The sequence below is a fragment of the Peromyscus eremicus genome, chromosome 3 (assembly GCF_949786415.1).
Source record: "Peromyscus eremicus chromosome 3, PerEre_H2_v1, whole genome shotgun sequence".
Lineage (NCBI taxonomy): Eukaryota > Metazoa > Chordata > Mammalia > Rodentia > Cricetidae > Peromyscus > Peromyscus eremicus.
In genome coordinates, this window is record NC_081418.1 from 42763520 (window position 1) to 42776870 (window position 13351).

The window sequence follows — 13351 nt, forward strand, 5'->3', positions numbered from 1 at the left end:
GGAAAATAACCATTACACCACACAGTAGAGGAAATGCAGACACAATTTAGGGGGATCTTGGTGTTTAATCTGTAAACGTCCTTGTTTCTTTCATTTACCCTCAAATCTTTATTGAAACCTTAGAATATGGTACGTCCCATACGAAGACCTACAAACTCTTTTCCTAATGTGAAAACTGATTATGCATTTTATAGATCTACAGGCATAGGAGAGTATTAAGTATGATCTCAATTTACCATTTACATGACAGTCATTTTAATTCTGTTTGTTATGTATAAATTCCAAGTTTAGTTAGCAGAAACTTAAGAGAATCATGCTTAACGTAGGAGGTAAGAAAGAAACAACAGTCTCACATACAGGCATTAAAAAAAACAGTCACCAGGAGGGAGGGGAAAGGCAGAGCAGGGCTGGTGAGATGGCTCGGAGGGTGAAGCCTGAGCATGATCTGACTCACTCAGGAGGTGGAGAGAACCAATGGCCACAAGCTGCTCTCTGACCTCCACGTGTGCTGTGGTGCACGTACTTGAGCACGCAGACAGACATGTAAAAACACATGTCCAGAAGAGTGGAGAACAGTCAGAAGCAGGATGTGGAAGGAAAAAAAAAAAAACAGTAAGAAGGTAAACAGATTTCACTTACAGTTAAAAGGCTCCCGAAAGTTAAGCGAGGCAGAAATCCTCCAGTAGAGGACATCATCCCTGGGATGCACGGAGGTTCTAAAAGGAATCAGGGAGACAGAAGATGTTAAGGTCAAAGAAAGGAACTTCCAGAATGCCAGCCACTTGTCCTCCCAATCTCGCGCAATCTAAAAAATGGAGCATCTGTGCAGATGTGATAATCCAATTTCCAAAGCTGTTCTACTCCACTTAAAAATGCCGTCTCCTTCACAACCCTGCAGGCAAAATGCTTCCATTCTGAACACCGTGCTCTCTCTCTTCAAACCCCAGCACCTGAGGGCTCTGGATGGCTCCAGATTCTCTCCTTCGACAGGAAGCAACTCCTTCTTCCTTCCCCCTCTTGCTGCAGGTCTGTCTGCCTCACTTCTCCAAACTACAGCCCCGCACCCACCCACCCCCAGCCTGGCCCTCAAGGTGGGGTCTCTTTGGTGAGAGGTTTCAATCTGGGTCTTGGCTGTGCATTTTCGACTCCTTAGGAGTCTCCCCTTGAATTCTCAGAACCAAATCGGCTTCTTTCCCGCCCCCCTCCTGTGCCCATTCTGACATGCTTGGTCTCTCTCCTCGTCCTGCTCATCATCCTGAGGCCTCTGTCCTTCCACCTGCCCTGCCTCTCCCCCACCTTCAGGGCCCTCCACTGAATCTATTGTCATCAGTGGCTTGATCACCACACTGGGTAGATCTCACTTCAATTTGTCTTCAGCACTACGACCAGCTTGATCTGCCTCAGATACCATGGGGATGGGGGTGGGAGAGGAGTGTGTTTTTCCCTTTTCAAATGTTAGCCTCACTCCTCCTTTTTAGAACAGACAGGACAGTGTGTAGGTTTCACAATCTGTTCCCAGATTCTTCGACATTCCCCTCTTGAAAATGTGAAACTTAGTTCCCCTGCTCTTGAATGTGGGTTGAACTTACAGCTCGTTTCTAAGGAATAGTGTGGGGCGAGACTCTCAGTGGATGGCTTCCAAAAGGAAGGTCCGAAGGCACTGCAGCACCTGCCTTGTTCCACTGGATCACTCGATCTGGGGGAGAAGCTGCCAGGTCTACGGAGGACACTCCTCTCCGCGGAGAGACTCGGGGAGAAACTGAGGTCGCCACAAGCCACCAGCACCAGAGAGTGCACCACTCTGGAAGAGGACCCTCCAGCCCAACCCAGCATGACGACTGGAACCTAACATTTTGACTTAGTACCAGAAGAGACCCCAGTCCCGAACTGCACCCCGCCCCCCGCCCCAGCACACTGCTAGAGAAAATCAGTGCTGACTGTTAGCTCCAATCTCTGAATTTGAGGGCGATTTGTTACCTTGTCAGGAGACTGATGCCAAGGAAATCAAGCCTCAAGTGTTTCAAAGCCATCTGTCGACCGCTGCCCTGTCCTCATCTCTGCATACAGACACCATTTTAGTCTAGGACGTCACTGTCACTGCCAAGGTGAGGTCAATTTAACCGATGCCACTAGCCCACCAAACTAACTTCAGCACGTTCTTGGGAGGGGGACGATATTAAAACAAGGTCCCATTATGTAGCCCTTGGCGGACCTGGAACTTGCTGTGCAGTCCAAGTTGGCTTTGATCTCAGACACCCACCTGCTCCTGCCCCTTGAGTGCTGGGAGCGAAGGTGCATCACTGGACCCAGCGATACTGTCTCTTGGGCTCAACTCAAGGTCTCTTTACAGGAGAACTCTTCATACTTTCAGATGTCTGTACATGTCACTTCTAGGACTATGGTCCAGTCAGTTAAGGTAGAAGCTGTGGCTTCTGTTACTTCATCATTTGTAGTGCTCTGGCAACTGAACCCCTGCAGGGTCCCACACACTGAGTCACTGAACTGCACCCCCAGCCCCTGCTACCGTATATTACCCATGTTAATGAACACATTCAACTTTTAGGAGTCATTTTTATGGTGTTTTCCTTTAAAAGAGAAGTTTGAAGATCTGGTAGCAATGTACATATGCACTAAAGTTTGCATGACTTCATCGAATGGTTTGAGAGAATAACTTGGCAGCACTTATTACCCCCCAAATCCAGATGGTTTATGAATAAGCAATTCCAATTATAACTGCTTGGAAGAGGGAAAAATTAAAAGTAACATGCATACATCAACAGAGGCAAAGTTAAATTAAATCAGGGCACGGCAGACTACCCTGGATCCATTTTACAAAATAAAATAGGTCAACATGTACTGACCTGCTCGAGAGAATATTAAGTGGAAAAAATGCAAGTTTCATAATAAGAAATGTGTAAAATCCATCAGAGGAAAACTTTAAAACATTCCAGAAAAGGCACAAATGAAGACTTAACCAAATAAGGGCTCTTACTTCCTGACAGAACAAGCTAACATAAAAATGTCAGTTCACTGTAAGTGAATTTATAAAATAAAAGTAATTTCCACAAATATACCAAGTTTCTAAGTGGATGACTGAGAATTTCATGTTGAAAAACAAATAAACAAGACACCCAAGCACTAGAGGGAGGATGGTATATTCTTCCAGGTGGTATAGTCTATCATAAAACCCCGTAACGGAAAGTGTGATGCAGACAGACAGACGGACAGACCAAGGACTTCACACACCCAAGTCAAAAATAGGCTCAGGGAGACATGCAGCTTTGTGCAAATTAAAGGAGACATGAAAATTACTTGACGAAAACTGACTTTTTGTTTTGTTTTGTTTTTTTGAGACAAGGTTTCTCTGTGTAGTTTTGGAGCCTGTCCTGGAACTCACTCTGTAGACCAGGCTGGCCTCGAACTCAGAGATCCGCCTGCCTATGCCTCCCGAGTGCTGACGAAAACTGAATTTTTAAGAAGTAGTGTTAGAAGACTGGAGAGCCATTTGGAGCTAAATAAAATCAGATCCCTACCCCGGACCACACACAAGAATAAGCTCCACATGATCACGGATCTACATGTGCAACAAGGAAGCTGTGCAAGTACTAAAGAGAGAACTGGTACGTTCTTAACCCTGGCGGGAGCAGGCTGCCTCACTAGGACGCAGAGGCAGTAAGTACCAAGACTCATCGGTCTGACTACAGATATACAGTCTTTCAATTTGAGAAGGCAGTATTGTGACTCACACCTGTAATCCCAGTACTCAGAAGACTGAGGCAGGAGGACTGTCAGAGGTTGAGAACAATCTAGGAGTTCCAGGCCAGCCAGGGCTAGACTGAGACCCTGTCTCAAAAGCAAACAAACAAAAAAAATGATTCATCAATCAAACGAAGAGAAAATTTAGTATGGCCAAAATAAAAAACACTGTAAACAAGCACAACAACAATAATAGTAATAAGTATTATTACTATTATTGTTTAGCACATCTAGGAAGACCTCCCTTCCCCTAAAGAGCAATTCTGAAACAGATTAGAAACACTTAAAAAGAATGTGAACACACATACACACACTGAAACAGAAGAGCACACTCTCAACTTCATACATCGTAAGAGAAATGCAGACTGACAGCAAACTGCAACACTATTCCTCAGCTGTCGGACTGAGGGTAGCCTGGCTCTTGGGACACATCTGGGCAGCACTCACACACCTGCTTCCCGGGCTGGGGGTAGCACAGGCGTTCAACAGAAGCATGTCACACAGGAAAGGAAGGACATGAGGACATGGGACCAGGTGTGGGGATGTACATCTCTGTCATCTGCATCCCAGTGCGCTGGAGGTCAGAGCAACAGAAGGCCATCCTGGGATACCTCACTAGATCCTATCTCAGAAACCAAAGGCACAGTCACAGGAGCCAGTTCCAACCGACCTACCGGCCAAATGAGGGGCCCTTGAGTGTAAGAAGAAATGACAACTTATTAAGGCCAATATAAAAACCTGCTAAGTCTAAACTGACATAAATGTGAAAGATCTGTGACAGGAAGCACTTCTTTGGAGAAGACCAATTAATGATTCTTCTTAAAGGTTTACCTTTAAAACCACAAGGTGCTGTCATAAGAATAACTGAGTCAGACCATGAGCATCAATGGGTCACAAAGCTTAGTAGCCAAAGACCCAGAAGCAGGCCAGCAAGATGGTTCAGTGGGTTACAGCACTTGACACCGTCAAGCTTGGCAGCCTGAGGACCACTCCTGTAAGCTGTCCTCTGGCCTCCACACGTCCTGCACATGCGTGAGTTCTCCTCCCAAATAAACATAATAGTTTTTAAATAAATGAAACTTGAAAAAAATTAGACATAGAAGTAATAGGATAGTAATAAAATCTAAAAAAGATTATCCCATGAACTTGTTTTTTATTTGAAAATGGTGGAAATAACTGACTTTAAAAAGAGAGCCAGGTGTTGGTGGCACACACCTTTAATCCCAGCACTTGGAAGGAAAAGGCTGGTGGGTCTCTGTGAGTTCAAGGCCAGCCTCAGCTACAAAGCGAGTTTCGGGACAGCCAGGGCAACACAGAGAAACCCTGTGAGAGAGAGAGGAGCTGGCTTTACCCATGGTATCAAAGTCAACAACCTTATGAGGGTGACACTATGTGATTCCAGCGTGATACAGTGAGGACATAATGTCCCTGGGTGGGACACATCTACCAAAGCACAAAACCTGAGTATCACAGGAGCAAACATCAAACAAACCAACTACAAGGAGACTCTCCACAGTGACTGGCTAGCATTCTGCAAACATGGTAACGCCATCAAAACAACACACAGGCATGGGAGGGGAGGGCAGAGCAGGGGCTGGAGGAGGGGTGTCTCACCCAGAGGGTGCTCCAAAAAGCATATGCAAACAGTTTTATAAGCCTCCTAATAAAAGTTTATTCTTGTGGTGTTACCCTACTCTGGGGATCATGCTTACCTCAGAGACACAGGATGCCAAATCAAAAGCCCATTGCTAAGGCGTGAGACACCTCCCCTCAAATTTGTGGTTGGAGATGTTCCGGAAATACCCAAAACAATATAGACTATTATCATTGCTCTCGGCTGCCTGACAGAACTTGATGGAAGGCCTCACTGTTGAAGACCGTTGCTGAAGATACCACATTCACCTGTCAAAGGACATGGAGAAAGCAAGTGGGTAGTGACCAGGAAGCTTCCTACCTCTAATACTAATTCTCAGAGTACCAGGATGCTGTGCAGATTGCCAGGGGGAAAGTCATCAACAGTCTTACCCAGCTGTGGACTCTGTGAACTGCAAACAGCACTGGACTACAAGACATGCCTATGGATGCAACGGAGGCCCAAATGTTAGGGAGGTGACCTATCGCCTTCTGACCGGACTTAAAGCCCACTCCACAGGAGGAGATACATGCCTGGGAACTACAAGTCTAACCAAGAAGCAGTGGTTGGGGAGCTCACAGGCCCTGGGGGTGAATCTACTATTATTACTTTGCTAAACGGGCAGGGTATCAACCTGCCCTCTCAACTCTTAGCTCTCTGCTTATAGATTAGTACAACCCTGAGGAGCTATGAACAGTTGGAGGCTTCTAGAAGAGAGAGAATCAGTTTCCTTAAAGGGAGTAGCTCCTCGCTGGTCAACTACACTCCAGATGGCCCCACAGTCACAAATGTCAAAGGGTTATTAAATTAGCCCAAAAAAAGGACATGAGGCGAGGGGGGGTGTAGGAAGCGAGGACGGATCTGGGAGAAGTTAAGGGGAAGAATCGGGGATGGCTATGATCAAAATCCACTGTATGAAATTACTTTTAAGATTAATATAAATATTTTTTTAAAAAATAAGCCGGGCGGTGGTGCGCACGCCTTTAATCCCAGCACTCGGGAGGCAGAGTCAGGCGGATCTCTGTGAGTTCGAGGCCAGCCTGGGCTACCAAGTGAGTTCCAGGAGAGGCGCAAAGCTACACAGAGAAACCCTGTCTCGAAAAACCAAAAAAAAAAAAAAAAAAAAAAAAAAAAGAAAAAAAAAGAAAAAGAAAAAGAAAAAGAAAAAGAAAAAATACCTGGTGGATAGCCACACCTGTTTGATTTCCCATCTTTTATTTGTATGTTTCTGTTGTTTTAGTGCGAGCCAGAGAACAGGGAGATGTACAGCACAAAGGTCTTTTGGGTATGACATGGGCATTGTTCGTAAGAACTCACTGGAGCTGTGGATGCTTACCCAGACCCACAAAGATGCAGGCTCTCAACACTGCATCATGGCTAGAGGAGAGGCCGTGGGAGAACACTGCACAGCTCCTCTCCTCTTGTCTTTGTAAGCACGATGCCTACTGGACACTAGGATTAACTGAACACTAATAACACTGGCCTTCAAGAGTAGATGCTCTTAATTAATCATTAACTTTGTGTTAACATGAAAACAAAAAAATCTGGCTGAGTTAATAATGATAATAATGTTAACGTTCATCTTTTATGAAACATATCTCAAAGAGAGTTATTTTAAATGAACATCATTCATCCTACAATTATGATCGCCCTTGGTATCTACATGGGATTGATTCCAAGAGACATCCCATACCTAGATCTGCAGATGCTAATGTCTACTCATCATGTGGCCTAGCATTTGCATATATTCTATGCACATTTTCCAATATACCTTAAATCACCTCTAGACATAAACACCTAATACAATGTACATGGCACATAAACAGGTATTCTGCATTGTTCAGGAAATGACCCAAAGGCTGTATGTATATGTTCAGTATAGATCAGTACAAATGCCAAGATTTTTTTCCCCCAACTATTTCTAACTGCTTGGTTGAAACCATAGATGTGAAACTTTAAAAAAAAAAAATCTATCACTCAAGATAATCACATTGCTATTACATGGAAACGATTAATAGCATAGATATTTAGAACATACTCCTAAGGTTTTCTTTTAACATTCACATAAAATCTGTGAAAACTCAGGTAACTTGTTTTAAAGAAAAACCAAATCCCCACAAAAATGGAAGCACAGTGTACTAGTATATGCCTACAATCACACCACTCTGGAAGCTGAGGCAAGAGGACTAAGATCCCAACCTGGGCTACGTATAAGACCATGCTTAAAAAACCTAAGTGCAGATATTATGCTAAGTGAGTATCCACCTCTACATATTTATTTTCCCATAGATTTTTTAAAGTCACTGTCTTACTTTAGACTTTTTTTAAAAATTCAATTTAATTCTAAGTCCCAAACCATCTTCTCTCTTTGTTCATATTATGGCCAGAATTTTTCATAGACTTCCTAGTTCCTTTCTTACTAACAGTGGTATAAATACATCTTCAAGGTACACACTGAGTTCTATTTGACACTTTCTGGACTTTTCTACCTGAATAAACTCCAAAATTCTCTCTCATCCCTAGAGGACAAAATATCCCTTTCTCCAAGAGGAAGACAAATCCTTCCAGCTTCCTTTGTGCTTTCCCAGGAGATTCCCTGGCTTCCTAAATATCAGCCCCATCACATCTCCCTCTCCCCACAGCAGCTCCACAAAGTATAACCAAAGTATCTACTAAGTTAAGGGGCACAAAGTGCATTTTCCCTATAGACTGCTTTGCCACACAACCTACCCTGATTCATTTATCGAATTCCTACCTCTTAGATAGTAATGGGAAGTAAGGGCTTAATCAAAATTAGTTGAGTAAGTAAGCAGGGTGGAGCACTCATCAGTGGAGTTAGTGACCTTTTAAAAAATAATGGGCTGAGGCATTAAGACTGCAAGGAGTCCATTGGAGGGCAGCCTGGGCTATTTCGTGACAAGGCCTATGTCACAAACAACAAACCACACACAGGGCCTGCTTCCTTTCCACCATATCAAGGCCACAGCAAGAAGGTATCACCATGAACCAGGAAGCTGGTCCTTCATCAGACAAGAATCTTACAGCGTCTTCATCTTGGGCTTCCAGAATGGGGATACACAAATTTTTGCTGCTTATGAGCCCAACCTCAGCCTGTGTGGGACACTGCACATACCAGCAGCCTGGGTGGGTAGCACACCCTTCAGAAAGTAATAATTAAGAAGGCTTCCTCCATTTTCCCTTCATGCCTCTTTCTCATTTCTCTAGGGCAAAAGAGCAGCATCCTGCCAAGCTAGTAAGACCAACAGTGTGCAAGCAACAGACAAGGGCCTCGACGCCCCAGATTCTGCGCTTCTCAGAACCAGTTTCGATCTCAGCTTTTCTCCAACGGTTACTGAAAGCTCCTCTTTCCTATCCCCTTCCAGACCTGTTCCAACTGGCTTCCCTCTGCCCAACTGCCAGGTTCTCCTACTGAGGACCGCAAAACCTATTCTCCTACCCCAAACAAAGCAACTCTGAGTTGGAAACAGCAAAATTCTCATAAATTTATGTAACACTGGTCTCTCAACCCGTTAAAGAATAGAAATTGAAAAGAGCACCTCTCAAAGTCCCAGTGTGAATATTACTGGAGGGCCCCTTCTACCAGATTTAAAATGTGGGAAATCTGCCCTTGAACGTGTACCCACTTCAGTTAGCTGAGATGCCAGACACTAGGCCTGGTGGCACTGATGAGGCTCAATGGAAACTCTACCAAAGTACAACAAGTTGTACCCCAGACCTGGGAAGGACCCTACTCAGTAATTCAGTTCTGAAGAGGTCAAACGGCAATCCACACCTGGTAACCAGGTGATGTCTAAGTCAAAACTACTATAAACTCCAACAGTAGTAGTCTTATGATGCTTGCATTCTATTTCCAAGTCTCCTTAGTTTTTGATAGGAGGAGGTCTATTACCTGTGGTCAGTTACGCCACTAACTAGCTATGTCATTTGAAGTCAACTGTATGATCTAGGACTAACAGAACTGAAGTCTCTTAGCTCTGAAGGTCATTACATCTAGACCATATTCTCATCCTTGACAGTGGTGTTTAACACAGATTTGACTGTCATGTTCTTCATACCAAATACAGTTCAAGCAATTTAAAAACATTACTTGAACCCAAACAACATTTTTGTTCAACAAATTCTTCGTTATAAACAATCCCGAAAGTTTTACTTAAAAGACAACTACAATCCTGGCAGAATGTCTTGAAACATGCTTCTGAGTTCCACTTGGATGTCTCCCGAAGAGAAGTAGACATTTCACATGTACTTTCTGTCCAACACGGAATTAACCTCTATAAACAAATTAAAACTTCAGAAATACTTCCTATTTGTTACTATGCATCAGGATACAACAATCTTAACATTAGAGTCAAAGTTGCCTTTAGCTTTAGAGGGTCCATCAGTTTGGGGGTAAGGATCATGTGGGAACTTCCAAAATGTTTCCAGGCTATGTATGTGTTCTGTGGGATGAAGAATCGAACCCACAGCCTCGTGAATACAAAGCAAACACTCAACCATTTACCTGCAGTCCTAGAAAGAGTAAGTGGGAAAGGCAGATAAACAGAACCCACACAGAAAAATAAGTAGGCATTTGGGAAACTGAGTAAGAAAAAGAGGGAGAGACAGAAAGAATGAGGGGAAAAAGGCCAAAATTGGGTATGCCAGAGCCACAGCGTACCAGCATCCCACAAAACTTTCAAGACACATTCCAAGCTTTTTGTTTGTTTTCTTTTGGGACAGAAAGTGTAACCAAAGAGATCATGTTTACTGGTATGTTTTAGTTAGGCTCCATACTGAAGACTAGGAGGACTCCACTGATGAAAAGTAACTCAAATGTCCACAATTCAAATACACTCGGGGGTTACCTGCAAAGTCTGTGAGCCCACAGGTTCCCAGAGAATCACCTCCCCAAGCTTAGAGCTCTTACTCCAGAAGGGTGCCACGGCATGTTAGCAAGTGTTACATAAACTCACACAATTAAAGGTCTGCCCTTGCAACCAAGTGATACCCTCCAACAATAATAAAATGCAATGAGTGCACAGGCATTTCCAGTCGCCTCTCTGGATGCTGCTGTGGCTTTCCTCAAGAATGCAGGGTGACTTTCTGGTTAACAGCCTGGGATCACTAGGACAGGGAATGTGCCTAGGACATCAGGTCACTACCACGTCCCCAACATAGGAAGGAATACTCCACAGCTGCCATCGGGAGGATCATCAAAGACACTGGAGACTAGGATTCCACACTGCAGTCTGGAATCGCAAATTATTTTTTTGGGTTTTGTGGTGCTGGGGGCTGAACCCAAGGCCCACACTATGCACAAGCTATCCCACTGAGCAGCACCTCCAGGCCTGACCTTGTATTTTTAAAAAATCTCTGGTCTTGAAAAAAAAATCCTGCAAATAATACGAAATGACTAACTAGGACACTGTTTCATTTAGGCGAAGAGGTCCTTGCTGCACCTGGCTCATTAGCTAGTTACAAGGATGGGCGGTTACCGGCAGAGCCCTCGGCTGCTCTTCCAGAATTAACTTAGCACCAGGAAAAATCTCAACTTGGAACTCCCTAAAAGTGGGAGCAAGGAGGGCTTTGGGCATACTTTCCCGTGAAAATAAAAGGAAGATACAAAACACACACACAGTAATGTTCTACAAAGCAAAAGCATAAGATAGAAAGTTCAAAGATGAAATCCAAAAAAGGGCTAGGAATGACCTTTAAAAATGTTTACTTCCTCCTCTCAAACATGAGCATTTTCAGGTAAGAAATGCTTCTGACAAGAGTTTATACACAGCATAAAATTCTGAAAAGGTTAAAAAAGCAAAGCAAAATGAACATAAATAACTCTAAGACAAAGGTGATTCATTAAGCCTTCTTACCACAGCTGTAACTAACCCCAATGGGAAGCACCACCACGCTTTTCAAGCATGGACAGTTATGTGCAGTAGATGTGTGCCACGATCCAAGATCGGCAAGCAGAAACAACTGCCAGTGGCCTTGACCACAGATAGATAAGCAGCCTGGTGTAGTTGTGAACAAAGAGATTCCTTACTGGCAAGAATTCCCCTGAAAATGGGACACAAGCACTCAAGGTCACAAGGCCAGGTCCAAGTTGTGCAAAAGAAAGACCTGGATAGGTTTTTGTTTTTTTTTTATTAAGTGAGTGTACAGGAATAGGTTGTTTTTTTTTTGTTTTTTTTTTTTTTTATTAAGTGAGTGTACAGGAAGTAGCAGAGACGCTAAGCTGGTTCCCAGAAACTCAGAGATTCAAACGCCATCACTGGAAAGGCTGTTTGTCTTTAGAAGCCACCTCCTCCTAGGAGCCAAAAGGCAGCAGAGATCTTCCAAATCCTGCTAGGTAACTTTTCCTGACCGCAGGATTCAACTTTAACTACCAGGACTGCACAGTGTTTAGAGAGTGCCTTCAGGACCCACCCAAACTCCAGGAGGAGAGAGAGGGACAACTGGGTGCGTATTCAAGCAGGGGAAATTATAAAGCTGTCACAATTCTTTTGTGACAGAGCCTGCATTAAATAGAATAAAACTGTGAAAAACTACAAAACTCAAAGAGCTAAATTATGAATGTGGATAATACTAATGACAAATAAATGTAATTAAGTGTTCTCACCATAGCAATAATTAAACTCATTTAAGGAATTCTGGATTCTCTCACCTTGGTCCCTACATCAAGACCCCTCTTCTCCATTATCAGCCATGTGCAATAACCATGCATTCCTGTGAGGGTCTGCAACCTTACCACTGTGCGAATAGGCCCTACTCAGCATCTGAGGGCCAGGAAGTCCTTTGTCCATCCAAACTCTCCCAAAGGAATAGAGAGGGAAGAGAGAGCTTTTCCCAGGGCCCCAGAGCTAACGGGAACAGCAGCAAGCGGAGTAATCAAGCCGAGACGAATCACTGTCAAAAGGACGGTCAGTATTATGCCTCAATGTTCAAACTAAGCTCAGGCACAGCCCAGGAAGAGAAAAGACAGAAAAAGGAAGAGAGTGTGGAGGTAGAATTGTGAAGATCCACACAGCAGTCTTGGCCAACCAGCACTCATCGTGAGATGCTGCATGCCTAGCCGGGACAGAAGCAGAGTTCTCACAGGTTATAGTAAACGAACTGAAAGAAAATGAGACAGATGCTCCCAAATACAGTTCTTTATTAAAAGACAAGAAAAACAGTAACTGTCCTTAACATCTTAACTCTAAAGCATAGGAGGATTTGTTGTTAATGTTTATGGTGATGGTGGTGGTGATGTGTGCATGGATGTGTATCCACAGGTACAGGTGTATGTGCAAGTATACACACAGGCATGTTCCTAGGCCAGAGGTCAGTCTTGGGTGTTCTTCCTGAGGTACTGTCACCATGGTTTTTTTTCTTCCCTTAGAGAGACAGATCTCTCATCAGGACCTAAGACTCACTGACTAGGTAGACTGGCCAGCCAGCAAGGAATCTACCCCAGTGCTAAGATTAGAAAAGTGTTCCATGATGTCTTCCACACGGGTTGGGGGTGAAGTCCTCATGCTGAGCACTTTACCAACCGAGTTATTCCCCCCAGTCTCCAGGGTTTTTTTTTTTTTGAAGTTCTAGAACAGTGGTTCTCAACCTTCCTAACGCTGCAACCCTTTAATACAGTTCGTGTTGTGGTGACCCCAACCATAAAATTATTTTCATTGCTACTTCATAACTGTAATTTTGCTATTGTTATGAATCATGATGTAAATATCTGTTTTCTGATGTTCTTCGGCCCTGTGGAAGGATCAGTTGACCTCCCCCCCAAAGGGGTTGAGACCCACAGGTTGAGAACTGCTGCTCTAGGGTAGGAAGACAAAGAGACACTCAAGGAAGGACTAGGAGAGAGAATCCTGTAGCAGCCCGTGACAACTGACCCTTTGGGTCCCAGCGCTCTCACCCTGTCAACCCCAGCACTTAAAACTGTGTCACAGATCTACCCGCAAAGAGCTA